This window comes from Dermacentor albipictus, chromosome 8 (genome assembly GCF_038994185.2).
Source record: "Dermacentor albipictus isolate Rhodes 1998 colony chromosome 8, USDA_Dalb.pri_finalv2, whole genome shotgun sequence".
Classification (NCBI taxonomy): domain Eukaryota; kingdom Metazoa; phylum Arthropoda; class Arachnida; order Ixodida; family Ixodidae; genus Dermacentor; species Dermacentor albipictus.
Window position 1 is genome coordinate 27,682,986 of NC_091828.1, and position 20,293 is coordinate 27,703,278.

A 20,293-nucleotide genomic window follows, 5' to 3' on the forward strand; every position below is an offset into this window, starting at 1 on the left:
TAAATCGTGGAAGAGCACATTAAAGTGTGCACCGTGGATGATATAGCCTGGGCCAATGTTTACATGAACATTGTAGAAGACATTCTGCTGGACAACCATACTTCCTTGGCCAGTGTTGGCTGTGGGGAACATTTTCTCAGCACTACGGCTGAAGTTGTACACTTCTTTATTAAGTGCCGTTTGCATTTTTTTACACGCAAAAGGAACAAGCTATTTCGTGCTGGTGCGTGTTCATCTTGTACAGCCACAGGAGGAAGGAAAGCAGTGACATAAAAATTATTTCTGCAGGCAATTTTGTCTCATTCCCTCCATCCACCACATTTTGCTGCCACAGTCTATCAAATACTGTCTTTATTACAACCATATGTGCTAGTAGTGCTTGCGGCAGTTTTGAATTCTTGACACTTGCTAGTAATTACTGCCTAATAATCGTATAGCATGCCGTTCATTCCGCCCTTTTATAAGCAGACACCGTCCTGTAAGGAGTAGCCTAGTTAGCATAATTCAAAATGCTATATCTACATTTAATTGAAGACCTAGGCAGATGTTTGCTATTAAGCAGAAAATTTTCACAAAAAGAATGTTAGCGTCTAGTTGGATTAAAAGCGAACTGGGCATATAGAGACAAACAAGAGAAACATGCGAAAAGTAATATAGTTATTCAGTTTGATGGGTAAATGTAGTCTTGATTAGCCTAGTGATGATGGAAAGTCAGAGTTGGTTTCAATCTGTGCTGGTAGTATATTTTAACTGTTATCCGTACATGCTCTGTATTTTGTTCCACTCCCTTCTGTAACGACTTCAGGCCTTGAAGGTACAATAAATAAATAACAAAAATAAAGAAAAGGCTTGGGTGGTGCTTCGGGTGACTAAGTAAAGCGCCAACCTTGAACTGGTGGCCACTGCGACATTAAATGTGAATGGATGAAAGAAGAGACAGTCACACAGGTCTGAAGTGATCAGTGATATGCGTGAATGCCTAAACCTGATATGTGATATGCCTATACCTAGCAGGTGTAGTTCACAGCTGCTGCAACAATTATTGCCAAGATGGCTTCATCTTAGGACTTGCTTGTTCTGCACAGAAAATTCTCAGTGGCAGCTTCATGATGCCCAGAATAAACAGGCAATTCCGAGGAGAATGAGCGTTGTGGGCTGTCAGCGCGCGGTAGGGCCCACCATAAGTTCCTGCACCAGCGACGTTAATCTGTGGGTCAGCTAGACTTAGTCATGGTGTACTGTATAATTTAAGCGCAATTTTAACCAACTAAACAGGAATCGAGAAGCATAGACACAGATACGAGCACAAGCGAAATTGCATCACTTGACGGGCAGCCTTGCTCGAACCATTGCTAACAACCAATGACTTGAACTACTTAACAACTGGCATGCTATCTTGTTTGGTCAAGAGTTATCACTGCTATGTTCAGTTAGTGAAGACAGCGAAGAAAGAAATATGGGCCATATGTTTTTCATGGCAAACTCCCATGCGAACCCGAGATTGCGCTTACAAGCGCAGCAGGTCGGTGCCCTTCTACTCACCGCGGCACCTCTCGTGGCAGCTTCTGTACCCATATGAAACTTCAGCAGGGGTTTCATGAGCAGAACAAAAGTATTGAATGACCATGGTTTTATTTTCAACATTAGGTAAACCGGGTTTTTCAAATCATGGTCGATACACTTACACAAGAACCAAAATTCATGCTAGTTGGTGCAGACTAGGCCAAATTTCAGTTTTTTTGCGTTGAATGTTATCTTCATTTTGTGTTTTAGTTGGCGCTTAAGATACGCCAATAGACAATTTACCTACAGACCATTTGTATTAGTACAGACTCTTGAACCTTAAAATGCAAAAAATATTACCATCGAAGACAGAAAACACTAAAATATGGCGAGAAAGTCTGAGAATTGTTTTCTGTTCAAGAAATCTGGTTGGCTTTTGGCAAGGCTCTAAAAATGGTGCATAATTTGGTTTCCTAAAGTCAGTCTTTCTGTAATACAGCCATGTTGCGGAGTGAAGCATATCAAAAGTAAAAAGAGGCTGACAGGACATGTGTGTTCCTTAATTACACATGCACGTACCTGCCATCTCCTGTCACAGTACAAATATCGATATGAAATAACTGTACTAGCAGCCATTCAAAGCTGTTTATATGGAGATTTAAGGCCCGTGTTCTGGGGTGAAAAGTGCGGCCCTAGCTGTAGGAAAGTAATATTTTGTTTATCAAGCCGAAGTTCATGGTGGTCATGTTCTTTTAAGTGTTCATTATTTCTAGAATATTAGCTACATCCTTGCAAGGCGGTCCAAACAAGAGCTCACATTGCCACAGCCATGTCCAAAGTAGCTCTGATGGCCTGCTCGTACACTTCATAGGTGTATTGGTGCTTTTACTGACAGGGGACGGCTGGTGCATGCATGTATAATTAAGGAACACATTATAAGTCCCGTGGCAACGGCCCCTTTCAACTTTTATAATATGCTTCGCCGCCGTACATTGCATATGCTTCACCGCGTAACGAAACTGTATTGCACGAAAGCTGATTTTAGGAAACTGAATTATGCTACGCTTCTGGGACCCTTACCTGGCTTCATTCTGTAAAGGCGCTATGAAAAGGCACATTGCTCTACATATTTGCAGCAAACATAATCTACGTCATAGAAAAACAAGTGTTTGTGATAATTATTCGCAAAATATTCATGTAATGTCAGCCAACATTTCACCTGCCATTTTACTTGTGGCACTGCTGCCAGCAAGTCAGAATAACCGAGCGGGTCTGAGTAGTCTGGCTATAAAAATTGCCCATTGACCATATTTGCATTCCATTGAGATCAGTTTTTGCCCTTAATAGAGTGTGAATGAAAAAATATTATTGTGACGTAGCAGTTAGCACGACCTTTATTACGCCCAGAAGATGTGGCGGACCGATCACGCTGAAGGCACAGATCAATCTTAAGATGAGTCCCCACAAGATATAAAGATGAAAAACCTGATGTGATGATGATCATGTGTAGACGATGAAGAAGTGCCTAAGAAGTGCCCACATTATAATTATTGAGGTCAATACAACAATTGTAAGCAACCTCAAGAAATCTGACATTTTGTGATAAAACTGTAAAAGTTGGCAGGTATGTATTGCAACATCGAAGCAGGAAATAATAATTTTGTAATTAAAGAACGTCATGTATGCATTCACTTTTTCATCCTCCCTCTTGTGCTTGGGCCTTCACTAGTCTTTGTTGTGCAACAGGTAAAATGATGATGTGAAAAATAACTGAAGAAAATGCTAGCCTGCTAACATAAACCTACTCAGTGTACTATTGACACATGCCGATTTACTAAGCATGCTCATCTGTAAAGTCGGGCACAGAAGCAGGTAACTAAAACTTCTATTCTTGAGCTGAAATATAAACCATGCTTACATATAGGGTCCATTATGAAAGTATTGCGCATGATTTTATTATCACGCGACTATCCATGGCAGTGCGGTAAAACCGTTCGGGAAATGTGGCGAGGGTTCTGCCCTGCCAACGCAGCCAGTCCCCAGTTTGTGCTGAAAGTTTGTGCCGAAGTTTTTGCCGCTTGTGTCGAAAGCGTTGACAGAAGATCAGAAAAAACTTCGAGTTTTGTGCTGTCAAGAATTGTTGGATTTGATTCGAAATAGGAGTTCCTAACTCTGCGACTTTTTTTTGTTTCCCTGACTGAAGAGAGTATTGAAAGGAAAGCATTGGGAGACCGTGGATAACATCCAGAAGCATGTTACACCGCTTCTGAGAGACATTCCCGTCGAGGACTTTCAGGGTGCCTCCCAGGCATGGCAGACAAGTCTCTGCAAGTGTATAGATGCAGGCGGAGAGTATTTTGAAGAATTTTAACCATTTGTACAGGTCCGGTCAATAAATCTATTTTTCCCAGAAAATGCGCATTCCTTTGATAATGGACTCCGCAGGAAACAACTTTAAGGAGGACAATTGTTGACACACATTGCAGACAGTACTATGGATCAAGCATGGAGCTGACCACAATGCCCTCGAACTCTTCCCAACATACATCTCCCATCTAGTATGCTGGGATAACCTTCTGGCTATCCTTTGAAACTACTTTCAGGTCTCGAACCAAGCCCAATCGCTTTCTGGCTTTGTTCGCCTCCACTTGCCATTTCCCCCCTCATTTATGCTTGTCATATTGACACAGCTATTTGATTATTTTTCATTTGCTTGTAGTTTGGGCAAAATCGATTTGAAATAAAACAAGATTCACTGAGTGATTTTTTTATGTCCTAATTTTTTGCACTCATTGATTATGCAGACCTACCTGCACGGCTGCAACTGATAGGACCAATGTATATGGCAACTGACTTTGACAGATGTTACGTGAATATTTAATTAATAAAATTCATATACATTTCTGCATGTCTGCAGCATAGACCCATTGCGGCTGCGACTATATTGAGCTGCATGGCTGTTCACAGCATCATTAGGGAACGAAATCTGCCAGTCTTTACTTAATAAACAGTAAACATAATGAACAATCAAATAATTCTTAGTAGTATATTTTTCTAAATTTAAGTATTTTCTGGCTTGTACTGTCGTGTCCTTACCTATAAGGTTGGCAGGCCTAAATATCTCTAACCATGTGGAGTGATTTTTTAGCCAAGCGCATATTCACTGCCTTTGCCTACTTTCCACATGGCTACTCATAATCAGTAGATGTGATGCAGGTTCTACTTATTTGGAATGGGTGACTCAGCCAAAACCTCACAGCACCCAAAAGAAAATAAAGCCATTTGCATACATGCAACAAAAAGTTTAATGCACACATGGAAGGGAAAGTACATCGTAAAGATTTAAATGAGAAGCTAAGAGGCATTTTGTCCTGACGTGAAGTAATAGCAGACTGCAACAAATAAAACAGTAGCACAAAACAAAGCGAATTAAGAAAATACTGTTCAGCCAAAAAAAGAAACAGTTCATTGAAGCAAGGTGGGAGCGGCAATGCACTCGATGATGGAAGCGGCAATGCACTCGCCCCAGAAACTACAGGCTTGACCGAAGGGTCCAAGACAACACCAACGTAATGTCTACACTTTGCCAAAAAACGGGGACCATATGGGGAACCTTGAACAGGAACACCTGGAGAATGTGTCCAGGCTAGGCCACTGCCTGCAAGTTCAGACCCAAAGCTTGTAAGCTTGTGTTCTGGCCACAGAAACTTGTGAAGTCGGGATCAGCCACCAGAACCAGAATGATAAGACAAAGGAGAGTTTGCACTTTTGTGTGCGACCAAACGAACAGGCATCATACTGAAGGCTTCAAGAGCACAAGGATGAAGTGAAGGCACTTGGTAGCTTGGACAGACAGAATCACGCTCTTGAATGCAGAAAGATTGCTCGAAACAACTCAAAGCCCCGAATGCAAAGAAAGAGTGAAAATTATACTTTGTGTTAAACAAAAAAACAAGAATTTCCTTTCAAACACAAGGTTAAAATACCACTGCCCAACCGCACAATACAGTAAACGTTATAAACAGCTCCAAAATTGCATAACTGTGCAAATTCGGCCTTAAAGCCTGAAATCGATGGAATAAAATTTGTTCCTTCTGAGCAAATAAGGATGTGTGGCTTGGATAGGCTGAACATGTGCAGTTTTGGCTTGGCATAAAGGTTATTAACAGAAAGGTTATTAATCAATTAAACTTCTATAGTGGTGACCGAAACAGAAAAGTGGCAGTAGGAAAGAAAATAACATTTGTGTGCAGTGGTGTGAGAGTTTATGTGGGTAGAAGTGCAGTGTGTAAACAGGGTTTATTTTAGGCAGAAATACCGAGATAAATATTGCACTGATGTTGCACTGAGACAGATTATCTTGACAGGAAGCAATAGGTTGCACTTTTATTTGCAGAGATTTTGCCATACAGTTTGCCAACACTTCCATGGCTGTCACACTATCGCATACATCGGCAAAGCCAGATGGCTGCGTAGTGTGTTTTCAGGTGGTGGATATAGAAACACTGTATGTGGTAAATGTCATTTATATAATGCGGCCATTTATGTCTATTCACCAGCAGGCGTATCTGTATTTTATGACTATGCACAAGTTTATTGTTGACTGATACCGTATGTTGTGCATAATGTAAAGTATATCCTTGCATTCATGCTGGACGGCAACAATATTCTTCAGTTCTAGCCCCCCCCCCCCCCCCTCTACTTTAGGGCTTTGTCCAGAGAAGAAATGCCTACTGCTTGAGTGACCATGACAGAGTCGATGCTGCTTCAAGCTTCAACAATTCTCGTGCCAGTTACAGCTATGCAAGCCAATATTTGCACTAAGAAAAAATTACTTAGCTCCTTCAGATTATTCAAGTAAAGTACTTTACCAGCAAAACTATGCCTGTGGGCTATCCCCTTTCCACTTTTCTTTGGCATTTACAACACTTACTCAGACCATAAATGCTGATTCCAAGCACCCACATAGGCCGGACATCTTCTGCAAAGTTCCAATTCTCGTGCAGTATGTCCTACGAAGCACCTTTTTAATGCTTTCCATGCCACACTATTACCCTGATGGGGGCGAAATGCAAAAACACCAATGTACTGTACATTTGGTGCACATTAAAGAAACCCACGTGGTCAGAATTGATGAAGAGTCCCCCACTACAGCATGCCTCATAATTATATTGTGGTTTTGGAAAAAACAAGAACAGAATTTTTCATTCTGACTAAAAGTGGCCAAAGTATCTTTAAAACCCCAGTTGGCAACATGTTTTAGCTTCTCATAAAGAATAAATTTGCTTCTGCTTGCGCTGTCCCATGGATTATGTGTCGTCATGAATCAAAACGTGCGCAGGCATAGCATGACTGTAGCGCGTTAGTGCAGGTTGAGTTGTGCATGCGCAATTGTTGCAGCATTCCTGAAGGTGATGGTGGGCTTATGTGTTGCGTTCGGGTGTAGCAATCGCATGAAGAAGCCGCCAGGAATAACATTTCACGTGCAAGTACACCGAACACATTCTGTGACTTGTTCCCTTTTGTGTTTTATGCATCAGACCGTACGAGCACATGAAGGCATCGTTAAAGAGATGCCTTGGAGATGCATATTGCACATGGACCTTTTTTCGCGAATCACAGGTTTCCGAAGGATGACGCCCAGCATGGAGCCTGGGAGCATGCAGTGTGGCAAGTTGGTAGGGAACCCAAGAAAGCCGACGTTCTGTGCTCCGTTCCTTTCGAAGCCAGCTGCTTCGACAACAGGTCAAACAAAAAGGTTGCGAGCAGGCAGGATTCCCACCATATTTCTGGAGTTCCCGGCCTATCTTCAGTAGCCAGTAAGTGAAAATTGTATTTTAATAGATTTAGATCTAATAGATTTAAAAATAGATTAAACCAGCCTTACAGCTGCCCATTACTGCGCTTTTTGTGATGAAATGTTGATGTTTCTGTATAATTTTTCTTTTCTGGTCACACATTTTTGGTAATATTTTTTTCGTATTCTGCTTGGAAAAAAATTTTGATTGGGACAACTACCACTGAAACGAGAAATTCCTCCTCCAAACTTTGATATATACTCTTTAGTATCAAGCATGTTTTTTTTAAAGGAAAAAAATATTTGCTACACTACTGAAAAACTACTACTTTTCTCGCGATCAGGAAAGTGTTAGTTACTCTACATGGATGTGGATATGAAGAGAGCAAGCGATATAAGGAATTCTAACATACTCTCTTCCTGACAGCAAAAACGAAAGCGAGCTCCTCCTAAGTCCTGGGCAGCGCCTCCATCAGCTGTGCCTGATGTTAGCAAACAAGAACCAGACATCATTTTCAGAGCCCTCTTCTCCTACAAGAGTTTTAAAGCAAAAGGCACAACAGTCAGCTGATGAGGTTCTACAGTTGAAGAAAGAAGTTAAAACGTTGCAGCAGTCGAAACGAAGGTTAACAAAGCGTTGTGGTGAATTAAAGGACTTTATCGAGGAGCTGAAGAAGCAAAACCTGCTGTCTGATAAAGGCTTTGAGGTTTTTCAAGCTACACATGCAACTAATATTCAGCAGCTTCTTGCACAGCCCTTGCACGAGCCCATGAAAAAACAAACGTGAAGTATCCTCCTGAACTTCGCGTGTTTGCCCTAACGCTTCATTACTCCTCCCCAGCTGCACATGAGTACGTGCAACTTAAGTTCAACAATGCTTTGCCATCTCAACGCATACTGCGTGAATTGTACAAGTCCATTAACGGCCAACCAGGTTTTACTTCTGAAGCCTTTGCCTTCCTGAAGAATATAGCACAGAGCCAAGGGAAGCCACTGCTTGCTGCACTAATGATCGTTGACATGGCTATTAATATGCATGTGCAGCTTGTGGGCAATAAAGTGTTTGGTTATGTGGACGTGGAAATAAAAACCACGGGCGACAGCTTACCGGAAGCTACGAAGGCTTGTGTTTTTATGCTTATGGCCATGAATACGAGGTTGAAATTGCCTCTTGCTTATTTCATTTTTCCCTTTCAGGACCTGAGAGAGCTGATCTCGCAAGAGGGTCACCGACCTTTGATGGAGCAGCATCAAACTTTTTTATGGCTAAATATCTTGGAGCTGAGCTGAACTGCCATTCGAGGGCTTTCAACACCAGTTTCCAGTGCACAGAAGAATGTGCGAGTAGAGTATTTATCATACTGGATGCCTGTAATATGATTAAATTGGCATGGAACTGCTTAGGATCGGTCACTTGCCTCGTACACCCAAATGGCTCAAAGGTGAAATCGCTATATACTGAAGAACTAGAAGCACTGCAACGACAAGAAGGACTTCACCTTGGCAACAAACTATCAAAAGTTCACATTGAATGGATGAACCAAAAGACGAAAGTTAAATTGGCCGTCCAAACCCCGAGTTCATCCGTTGCAGATGCACTTGACTTCTGCGAGTTCACGTTTAATTGGTACAGTTCTACGGCGCACATGCTACAGCAGAGTTCAGTCGTATTTTTGACCACCTTTTTGACAAGCCCCCGTTCGCAAAGAGAATGCAGCCACTTGGAAGGCATTTTTTTCACACAGCTGAAGCGTACATAAGAGGGCTGAAGGATGTAATGGGGCGACCGGTGATTGAAGGACTGAAGGAAACTGGATTGATAGGCCTGCTAATTTGCATGGAAAGCATTACAGCTCTTCAACTGGTGGCCACTGGGAAGCTGAGGTACCTGCTGACACACAATATGTTACAGGACCATTTGGAGACCTTCTTTGGCTGCGTGCGAGGAAAGGGTGGTTACAATAACAACTCCACTGCCTCTCAGTTCGCAGCTTCATACAAAAGGCTCCTCATACAGACAGAGGTCACCTCATCTGACACCAGTAACTGTTCCAAGGATGTAGTGACTGTGCTTAACATGTCAAGTGGCGTAACTCTTGCAGAATCGTCGACAGCGATTACAATGCAAAGGAGATCATCTGTGCTCCAAGCCTGGGATGACGATCACGACTATACAGATCACGTGAATCTTCCTAAAAGCCTGTCGGAGTTCGCTCTAGCAGTGGTTCCTTACATAGCAGGATTCGTGGCCCGTAATGTGAGTGCGCCACTTCAAGTGAGGAGTGCTCCATGGCATTGCAGTCGACCGAGTGCCCGGCTTTGGTAGCTGCAAAAAACCAAGGTGGTCTTCTGGCATCGTCCAAGGATATTGTCAAGATATGCAATATTGTGGAAGAGGGGATACGAGTTCAACATCAGTGCAAAGATGTTAAAACCCTGCGTATGAGAAGTGAAAGTATTTTGGTGTAAGTAATGGCCGCTGTCTTTGAACAAGTGCTTTTTCGAGAGCTTGAACCTCACCTCATGGATTGCGACCCCCTTGACAACCACATTTACGTCCTGTCCAAAAAAGACTGCAAACATGTACTTGAAGATCAAAGTCCATCACATCGCTAAGATGATTAGTCAAATGAGCTGGAAGAACAAGGTGAGGCAAATGCTCACCAGGGAGATAATCTTCGAGAACCAATAAAGAACATCCACATTTTTTTATCGCTACTCATCAGTGCCTTTTCATAGCGCGGAGACATGACAAAGCTCGACGCTGCTGGCTACATATCTGTGAAAAAATATTCTTTAATACACGCCTCCTCTGTAGCTATGGCCCATTCTGCAGATTATTTTTCTTCTCTGCAGAAGCTTATTGAGACAACTGCTGTGCCAATTATCTTACTTAATTTTTGTTACAGTCTCCATACTAAATTCGACAAATGTTTTCGACCACAACACTGAACATGCCAGGAGTTTGCGCATGCAAGAGAAAGAAAATAAAGCTTTGTTTTGTATTTTCGTTGTTGTTGGTCATAATCTGAGTGTTCTCCTTTACATGAAACATTTTTGTTCTTTACTAGCTCAAAAAAGAAATGCCTGTCGATTTGTATCAACAGCCACAACCTTGGTGGTGGCATGCAAGCGAAGATTTCACCTAGCCACCTGTCAGACGCAGCTGCCCACAAAACTACAGCGCGACAAGGTAGCCAAGAAAAACAAAACCTTAAGTGTAGCCATAATGTAAAAAAAATGCTTTGATCACCGTAACAAGCAGTAGCGAACGCTTCCAAGCTTCAGCCACCCCAGCTCTCCAAGCCGCGCAAGCCCCTTTTGCCCCAAGAAGATGGCCGTCGGCCGCACCGCCAGGCTTCACCCGGTTGCATAGGCGGGTATGCAGGACCTCCGCTCTAGCAGTATTAGTATAACCTCCTTGGTGGAGACACCCGTGATGTCACACAATGAGGTTCGCTCGGCTGCTTAGTCAGGTTGTGGTTTTGTTTTTGCACTTTTTTGCTTATTTAAAATTATTTTCAAATTTGCAAGACAATTCTACTATCAGACGCGTGACAGAGGGGTCTTGGGAATCTGAATATTCTATTACCTTGACATGGTAAAAAAATTGCCGGAGTTGCACTTTAACTGTAGGTATACAATCCAGCCCACTTATAACAGCCGCAGATATAACGAATGCTCGCTTAGTATGAACGAGGGCGGCGCGACTGTCAAAATATATATTGGGGAGATGGCACAGTGTCTCACATAGAACGAACTGTTGTGGCCTCAACACTCGGTTAGAGCGAACGCGAAGCTGTCGGGCCCCTGTAGTTGACCGAGCCGGCGGTGTTTGGTGCGGTTTTGCTGGACTGCGAAGCCGCGGCAGGCGAATTTCGCGCACTTTGTGTTCCCCTGACATGACGCGAACACAGAGCACACAAAGCGTCCCCCGGCGCTCCTTTGCGGGTAAAATAAAGTAAAAAAAGAAAAAGCGCGTGTTGAAAAATGAAAACGAAAAAGAGCGCGCGCGCGGTGACGAAAGAGAAAGTGGCGCCGCCCGCGTCGCTGTGATGCATCCACGTGATCTGCGTCGGCCAACCCTAAAAGTCAGGCGTCTGCTCTACCGGCTCAAACCAGTTCTCCATTTGTTGCTTGACTTGCGCCTGGTGTGATGAAGGACTATACGCCGACCTCTTCAGGTGCTAAAAGGAAAGCTGTCGACATCGCAACGAAGATGGCCATTGTTAGTGAACTTGCTCAAGGTACAAAAAACTGCGAACTGGTCAAGAAGTACGGATTGTCAAAATCGACCATTTCAACCATTGCTAAGGGCAAGGAAAAGATCCTTGGTGCTACCATGAATGCCGACCCGACGACTAGAAAGCGCCTTCGGAAGGCGGCCTACGCGGACGTTGAGGACGCACTGCTGAAGTGGTTCGCTGACGCGCGGTCTCGCAACGTTCTGATCAGTGGACCACTGATGCTCTCCAAGACTAAAGACTTCGCCTTCCTTTTGGACTTTCCCGATTTCAGCCCAGGCAATGGATGGCTCCACCGGTTTAAGGCTCGCCACGGAATTGTTTTCAAGGCTGTCGTCGATGAGGCCGCGTCTGTGAACAACGAGGACGTCGATGCGTGGCTTTCCAACAACCTCCCAACAATCACGAGCTATGCTCCACGGGACGTTTATAATGCCGACGAGACTGCGTTGTTTTATCAGATGTTGCCATCTAAAACGAATGCCTTGAAAGGCGGCAAGTGCGCAGGAGGGAAGAACAGCAAGTTGCGCATAACCGTTCTTCTGTGGGTCAATATGGACGGCAGTGACCAGCGGCTGCCTTTTGTCATTGGCAAGTCACGTAAGCCGTGATGCTTTGGAAGCTACGTGCCCGTACGCTACAGGAACAATACAAAAGCCTGGACGAGTCGTGACTTATTTGCCGAGTGGCTTGTCGAGTTCGACCGCGACATGGCACGAAAAAACAGGAAGGTCCTGCTTGTGCTGGATAACTGTGCGGCGCACCATGTGCAGCCTTCCTTGAGTGCGGTGACAGTGCTCTTCTTGCTTCCCAATGCAACCTGCAAAATTCAGCCGCTGGATATGGGCATCATTCATGCGTTCAAGGTGTGCTACCGGCGGCGCGTCATCCAACGCTTGTTGATCGCGATTGATGCTGCCATGCCAGTTCGCATCAGCTTGCTTGCCGCCGTGGACATGTTGAAAGCGGCGTGGATAGAACTCACCGCGGAGTGCATAGCAAATTGCTTCCGCAAGGCGGGTTTTATGGGCCCAGGTACCGAGGACGCCATAGATCACCCACCGGAAGGCCGGTCGCATGAGGACTTGTGGCAACGCGTCGTTGACACGCAGCTGGCTGGACCTGATGTTGCCTGGGACGATTTCGTTTCTGCTGATGACGACGCCGACATTGCGGAGCCATGCACTGACGAAGCTATTGTGCGTGAAGTGCGAGCCCTTCCTGACTGCCCAGAGACCGACGAGGACGATGACGAGGATACTGCTCTACCGCCGGTTGCTGTGAACGCTTCAACCGCGATCGGTTACACCGCGTCGCTTAAGGAACTCGTGTGCAGCAGAGGCCTTGGCGATGAACATATTACCGTGCTGGAAAAATTAGAAACGGCAGTGATGCGATCAGCTTTGAAGAAGCAGACATGCATCACAGACTTTTTGCAAAAATAAAGTGAACTTCCGTCTCACTTGCTCTTTTTTCCCGTATTATAGGTGGTCCACTTAGTACAAACTTTGGATACAACGAACAAATGCCACGTGACGATCAAGTTCGTTATATGTGGGCTGGACTGTAATAGTATGAGAGTAGAGAAATGAATTTGCAAAGACAGTTGGGTGCGTTGAGACAACATCTGTTTTGTGTGTGAAAAGGTGACAGATACACAAAATGGGACAAAACACATGCGCTTTCATCTTTTCTCACACACAAAAAAAAACCCATATGTTTGCTTTCAAAGGTAATTCTGATTCATTGGATTTGTTCTTGTGCTGTTTGTTTTCTTGGGTGTGCTTTAGTTTTTACACATTACTGTTTCAAACTCGCTTTTATTTTCACAGACTGAACATCCCACATCTTGGTTTGACTTCCTGGTACAGGCTACTTGCACTTAACATGGAGTGATGAAGCAGAGTGGTGTACCTTTATTAAATGCACAGACTTTAGCACTGTAACAACAGTTCATAAAAAAAAATGTGTGCTCAAATTACCCATTATAAAGAGGAACGCAGGCGCTTCCCGCCTCCACACTCGAATCTATGCAGATCTCAATCGATCACGCTTAGGATGCTTCAGACGAGGTCATATCCCTCACGAGGTTTCTTAAGCAGGATTTAGCCAGAAATTGACCCACAATGCCCGGATCACAGAGTAAGACATTTAGGAGGTGAAACTCCCGTCAGCGCGAGCGAGCGCCGGCGACCAGATAAAGTCACAATTGTTGTATGCGCCGACGGGGCCATATACAGTGGCGACGCCATGCGGCGCGTCGTAGAAGCCACAGCAGAAAAAAAAAAGATGCAGCGCCCGGGCAGGCAGCTTCGGCGCGCTCTCAACGGCGGTAATTTCTTTCCAGGCCGCCAGCACGATAACGGCTCCGCCGGCTTGTGACCTTTTCTGGTCGCCGCAAACAGCGGAGTTTCCACTCCTAAATGTTTCTTGCTCCATGGCCTGGATAGGTTAGCACTCTATCTCATGTGCTCTGGCAGTGTCCTGCGTTACGGGATACGTCCTTCACCAGCGAACGGGACTGGGACGAGGCCACATCTATTACGGAACTCAAGCTCCAGTCCATGGCCGTCCAGAGGGCCCGTGAAAGAGCGGAGAGGCTTGGCCTCCCGATTCCGACATGGGAGCGGCCAGCGGCGAGCCGGAGGCCTCAACAGGTCTCCGCCGGCTAGTCCCTCAGGACGTCAATAAAAGTTAATTGTATGTCTGTCTGTGCTGAAAATAAAGTGTTCGTACCCACATTCCTCGTTGTCTAATTATGCTCGTATTCCTGTATTCTCTTCAGAAAAACCACTTATATGGGAAATTGATTGTGATAAGTGCTCGTGAGCATTTTAAGGAACCCCCTTGAACCCTCTCTACTGGTGTATTGGTAAAATGTATACATGCAGTGAAATTGAAACAGAAGGCAAAATAGCAAACACAAATGCTTGATGCTGTATTTGTCAAACTTGTATGTCAGCAATTTTTGCATAAAACACTATACTAAGACAGAGCATACAGCACTGCAAAGCACCCATCTTTCATGTTAGGCATACATAACCACAAGCTCTTTAAAGGCGGTCACAAGAGAGATGCTGGCTTTAATGAGAAACTATAGACGTTAATAGACGTTAAAAGCAGCCATAAAAATGTATTAAGAAATTATGCAATGCATAGCATTTACTCAATTCAGAGAGCTTCCAAAGTTGCAATAAGGCCTTGATAGCTGTGGGTGAGGGAACAGTTGTGGCCCTATTTTAAGCATGAGAAATGAACATTAAGATCGAAACATAAGTAACACCTCGTAATGCAATTAAAAAATCTTGCTATACCTTTAAAAAAGAGCCAGTGAAATGAAATTAGTGTCACAACTTTTTTTAATTTTTACTTCATTTAGGTGGAATATACTGATCGTAATGACACAAGAAAGAAGAGGGGGTGAGGCGCATTAGAAAAATGATAGTCTGTTTTTACATTCTGCCTTCTCTACATTCAAAATCCAGTAAAGTTTACTTGGGAATGCTATGGTGGTTCTACTTAAATTGAGGACGATGCAACGAGCTATGGAAAGAAGAATGATTGGTGTAACGTTAAGGGATAAGAAAAGAGCAGATTGGGTGAGGGTACAAACACAAGTTAATGACATCTTAGTTGAAATCAAGAAAAAGAAATGGGCATGGGCAGGACATGTAATGAGGAGGGAAGATAACCGAAGTAGATGGCAATGATTACATTGTCCTTTCTGAATCCTTATATCCTGCCCAATGTAAATCCTACAGCGTACAATCCACAATGTAAATTCTGCCCCAGACTGCCACGTTATACCACATGGTGTCGGCGTGCCAACAGAATCTGACAATATTGGCCAAACATAATCTGACGTAAGTCGAGTGGGAGGCAACCCTGTCCAGCCCGGACCCAGAACAGCAACAAGCCCTGGTCAACCGAGCTCAGATGGCAGCAAAAGGCAATGGTCTTCCGGACTAGGAGGTCCGACCATAAGACCGATTCTTTAATTTTTTACTAATAGATGTTTTATTCTCTCTCTCTCTCTACTCCATGGCCGACTCGAAAAAAGAAACGACAACAACAAACATGGCAGATGCGCCGTCAGGTGTGTGCACGTTTATTTCTTTTATAATTTAATAACCCCTCCCTAATTTACATTGCGTTTTCTTTATAATGTCTAAACAGATCATAGAGAATGAATGTACTCAAATTAGCATCATTGCATGCCGATATTACTTGTAAGAAGATATTTTTCCATGAGCAGTTTTGACGACAGCAGGGCTTTGTAGTTGTGCATGGCGTGCCGTCAGCTTGCCATTGTGTCTGACTTCAGTGCATTTTTTTTGTGGTTGTTTGCTGGCATGCCTATATCCTGTATTCCGACAGCTTCATTCTATTCCTACCAAGACTTGTGCATTAGGCATCTGGAAGAATGCATGGATGCAATTTTCCAGGAATTTCATAATGGAAACTTGTCTGATGTGGAGGGAGAAATTGACAGGTCTTCTGACAGCAGTGACAAATTTGAACAGTCTCAGCCAGAACAGGTGAAAAGTGCAGATGGAAGTGCAGACGATTGCCAACTATCGACAGCTGCATTAACAAGGAAGAAGTTCATAAAACCAGGCACAACTTTTGAGAGCAAAGAATTTGCTTCCTTGAATGCTGATGAAGAAATGCACTCACTGTGGGAGTATTTCTGTTGCTACATTCCAAAGAACATATTTACTTAACTGGAAGAAAACACAAGCCAGTATTCCATACTGAAAGAAGGCAAATCTGTAAACACAAACGAACAAGAGATCCAACAACTCATTGCAATCCACCTCATCATGGGCATCGTGCTATACCAAGGCTGCAGTTATAGTGGAAGCTGCAAATGAAGACTAGGCTGGTCACATCTACCGTGCTTTCACACAACCACTTTGAAAAGCAGAGAAATAATCTTCAGATTGTTGACGTTTATCGGCCTGACCCAGAGGATCGCCTCTGGAAGGTGAGACTGCTTCTTGATAAATTCGAAGAAAGGTGTCAGGCACTGCAGGTGGAAGAACGATTGTGTATCGATGAAGAAGTTGTTCCTTTCAAAGGAAAGCTTGATATAAAACTGTATGTGAAAGCAAAACCTCACCCCTGGGGTGTATAGATCTTGAAGCTTTGTGGAGAGTCTAGCATCGTGTATTCTTCACTGCCGTATCAGGGGTTAACAACAAGGATAGAAGAAAACCTAAAGCAACAATAACGTTTGACAAGTGCTATAGTGTCACAGGTGGCTCATTGAATTCCCTGCAACAAGGGACACAAGCTATTTTTTGACAATTATTTCATGTAGCTGCCTCTGCTGTGCACACTCCTAGACAAGAAAATATTTGCAACTAGAAGAGCAACCAAATCGTCGTGAACGCTCTTGCCGAACGTGTGATACAAGCCACCAGGAATCGATAAACGACGCTAAACAATGATTCTGATACAATAAGCATCTCCCACTGCAGTCTTTACACCAAAACATAGCACAGGTATGTGAAGAAAAGTCAGTGCCCGCGGCGACACTTGCTGCCGAGAAGCAGACAACAGTGTGCGTGCAATTGGTTCGAGAACTGTATGATGAGCAGAGATTGAAAATGACGGAAACACTGTTGCGTCATGTGATGGTTCCTGGATAACGTGCGGCCACTCATCCCACATTGGCAGCGGCACCGTCATAGAGCTGTTTATGGGGCTAGTCATCGACCATGTAGTGCTCAGCAACTTCTGCGCTAATTGTGAGCGTGGACCGAAGGATGATGACTGAAATGATAAAGCATGGAAGGAGAGCCACACCTGCCCGAAAAACACCTCCAAGAAGGCCGACGAAATGGAAGTTGAAGCTGCTCTCACCCTTTTCCAGAGGTGATTGCAACAGCATAACCTAAGATAAACCATCCTACTCTCGGATGGTGACAGCCGCGCTTTTCTTGCACTGCAGGAGGCCAGGGTGTATGGACACATTACAGAAGAAAAGGAAGACTGTATAAACCATGCACAGAAACGGATGGGCACAAGCTTGCAAAACCTTATCACAAAGCATAAGGGACCTGGATTGGAGAGCCTTGGTGGCGAAGGCCAACTGACTACTGACCCAGTCACAAAGCTGACACAATACTATGGCTGGGCCTTGAACACCGACAAGGATGACGTGCAGGGAATGAAAAGGGCAGTGATGCCCGCTTACCAGCACACATCGCCAAATGACTTGGGGTCAGACCACAGCTATTGCCCAGCAGGATTGAGTTCATGGTGCCGGCAAAATGCAGCAAGCACTAAGGATGAGGCGGCCCCTAAGCACCGCTACAATTTGCCTCCACGGTGCTACAATTTGCCTCCACATGTCTGCGAAGCCCTGTTGCCCATTTAGCCTGTCTGATGAAAGGCCCCTTGAGCAGTTCCAATGGGGCAGTACTCAAAACAGCAACGAGTCTCTCCACTCACTGATATGGGCACTGGCTCCAAAGGAACAGCATGCTTCACTGTTCACTGTGCAAGCCGCAGTGGCTGAGGCAGTGATGAAATTTAACACTGGCTGCGAGACAACCTCTGCAGCAATACTGAAAGAGCTGCACCTTAACCCTGGAATACCAAGCATGAAACACATGGTGGAAAAAGACCACCGCTAAGCAGTGGCATCTGCAAACAAGCGCAAAAGTATTACGGACATGCAGAATGCTTTCAGAAAACACTATTTGAGTGGCTGTAGTTAGAGTGACTACATTCCTGGTGGGTTTTAGCCACATTCACTGCAAAATACTGCAAATATTTTTCTGCACTTCTGATTTAAAGTGAATTTATTTATTTTTTCTCGTTTTCTCAAAACACTAATTTTTTACTTCTTTCTGATTTGCAGCAGCAATATCTCTGCCTTCAACGCAGGTAGAGCCATTTTTGTTATGGCTTATAGCTGAATGTGCAAAGCCCACAATGTTAGGAACAGACTGGAATTTATGTTTTAACATTTTTCATTTCTGCTTTACATCAGCCTGTAGGGTACCCACATTTCGAACAGTGAAGAATTCCTAATATTTGTTATATCAAAAAAGTACTTTAACATTGCATTCCTTGTTTTCTAGTACCTAGGCAAGTTCCAACATGAATTTTTGTAGCACGGTCATTTTTCTGTTGTTTCTGCAAATGATGAACAATGAATTTCACTTATCATCAGAACTAAATGGTCTAGTGGAAAAAAGCTACAAATGTGAAATCAGTTTAACGAAGGTAATCAGAATACCCAATTTCATCAACTTTGCTGAAAAATTAAGAAAGATAGCTTTAAGAGTTATGTCCCCCTTGATTAAAAATTTTGTTAGACACCATATAACACAGGTTTTCCTAAAGAATGCACTCTAAGATAAACTAATACCTTCTGTGATTACACATTTCCAAATGTTTTCTGAACTTGGCGTGACAACTGACATCTTGAACTCAATGTTCACTGCACCCTCGTTGCTAGCGGTTGAGCGCAAAAAAAGAGAGCTCAGAAAGAAGCTCAACACATGGCAAAACAATGAAAACGAGTGGAGGAGGAACTGAGCATGACAAAATCCTCCAACGTAAAAGTACATATAAAACTAAAGATGAGTACTGCTGAAAAAGGAGTTATTAGTAAAGACAGCAGTGTTTCTCTTCCAGAAATGACATAAGGCATTCAAGGCTAAAAGCTACACTATGTACTGTATGAGAAAAACGTGAACTATGTACTGTAGTTAACTGTAACAAAAGTTTCTTTTTTTTCTAGATTTTTGTTTCTTGAAGTTGACCCTCACATTACAATCAACGCTGAAATTCGAGTGGCCTAAACAAATGCCGCAATGTGCGCAATTTGAATAGCAGACTTCAGTTACAGTGATCTCGAGGCTTATATTGGCTGCATGTGCTGAGCCTAATTCTATCCCAAGTCTAAACATTTTTCTTTGTTTTCATTTGTACTGGCACTGCGCATTCTTCTTGTAGCATCGTTTGTGATGTGGCCACGGTTCTCTGTGCTGTCTACATTCTCCTCTATAATGGCAACATGTTGTACGATGCCCAATATGACACTAAGTTTAAGAGGAGGGCCACACTCATTCAAAATCACACAACCTTTAATACTACACGCATGGTAAGACATGTTACATGGTGCCACATTGTTTTGGCACGCCCACTCTTTGTACATGCAGCAAGCAGCCGCTCGTAATTATATCATTTAACCATCTGCGTCGGCACAAGTTTCCATTTACTGTTTCGGCATTCCTTTGTGGTGGCAATGAAACTTCGTTATACTGAAATTGCATACAAACACACCTTGTTATACCGAGGTTCTAAATGCATCGTGTTCTATGGACAAGAGGTTTTGAGAAGTTCAATACTTCATTATATCGAGAATTTTGTTATATTGAAGTATGTTATATCGATGTTTGACTGTAGGTGCACTGCTGTTTGCCATTCGAAGCATCCAGAGGGCATCTTGTATGAGTGTCCCGTGCAGATGGATGGCATAAACACAAGGTATATTTTTTTATTCAGAACACTATAAGTTAAGTAGGTAAATTGCAGCAAACAGAATAGGGAGGTTTGCAGTAGAACAAAGGACAATGTGAAAAACGACTTCATAAAGTAGCTTTGGTCTGGTATTGGTACTTTTCCTTGTAATGATACCTCAACGTAAATGTAAGCATGTTGATACAGAAAGAATCTATCTGAAGAGAGGTGAGCTAGCATGCTGATCAGATTTACAACAGTTTGCAG

The 20,293-nt window shown here is 43.6% G+C and overlaps 1 protein-coding gene and 1 pseudogene across 3 annotated transcripts in view; one reads left to right on the forward strand and one right to left on the reverse strand.

Annotated features, from left to right (window-relative positions):
- The window catches only part of LOC135905230 (uncharacterized), an 80,474-nt gene that overhangs the window by 51,967 nt on the left and 8,214 nt on the right, over positions 1-20,293 (reverse strand). Inside the window, exon 3 of one of the 3 annotated variants that reach the window (XR_011507861.1) lies at positions 4,792-5,161. The exons of 1 other annotated variant lie outside the window; for it this stretch is intronic. The gene's annotated coding sequence lies outside the window, so the exon portion shown is untranslated. Of the gene's footprint in view, positions 1-4,791; positions 5,162-5,420; positions 9,628-20,293 lie in introns of those variants that run through there. One more of the 3 variants, XR_011507860.1, reaches the window with a different exon arrangement.
- Positions 12,007-12,990, forward strand: LOC135905263 (tigger transposable element-derived protein 6-like; annotated as a pseudogene).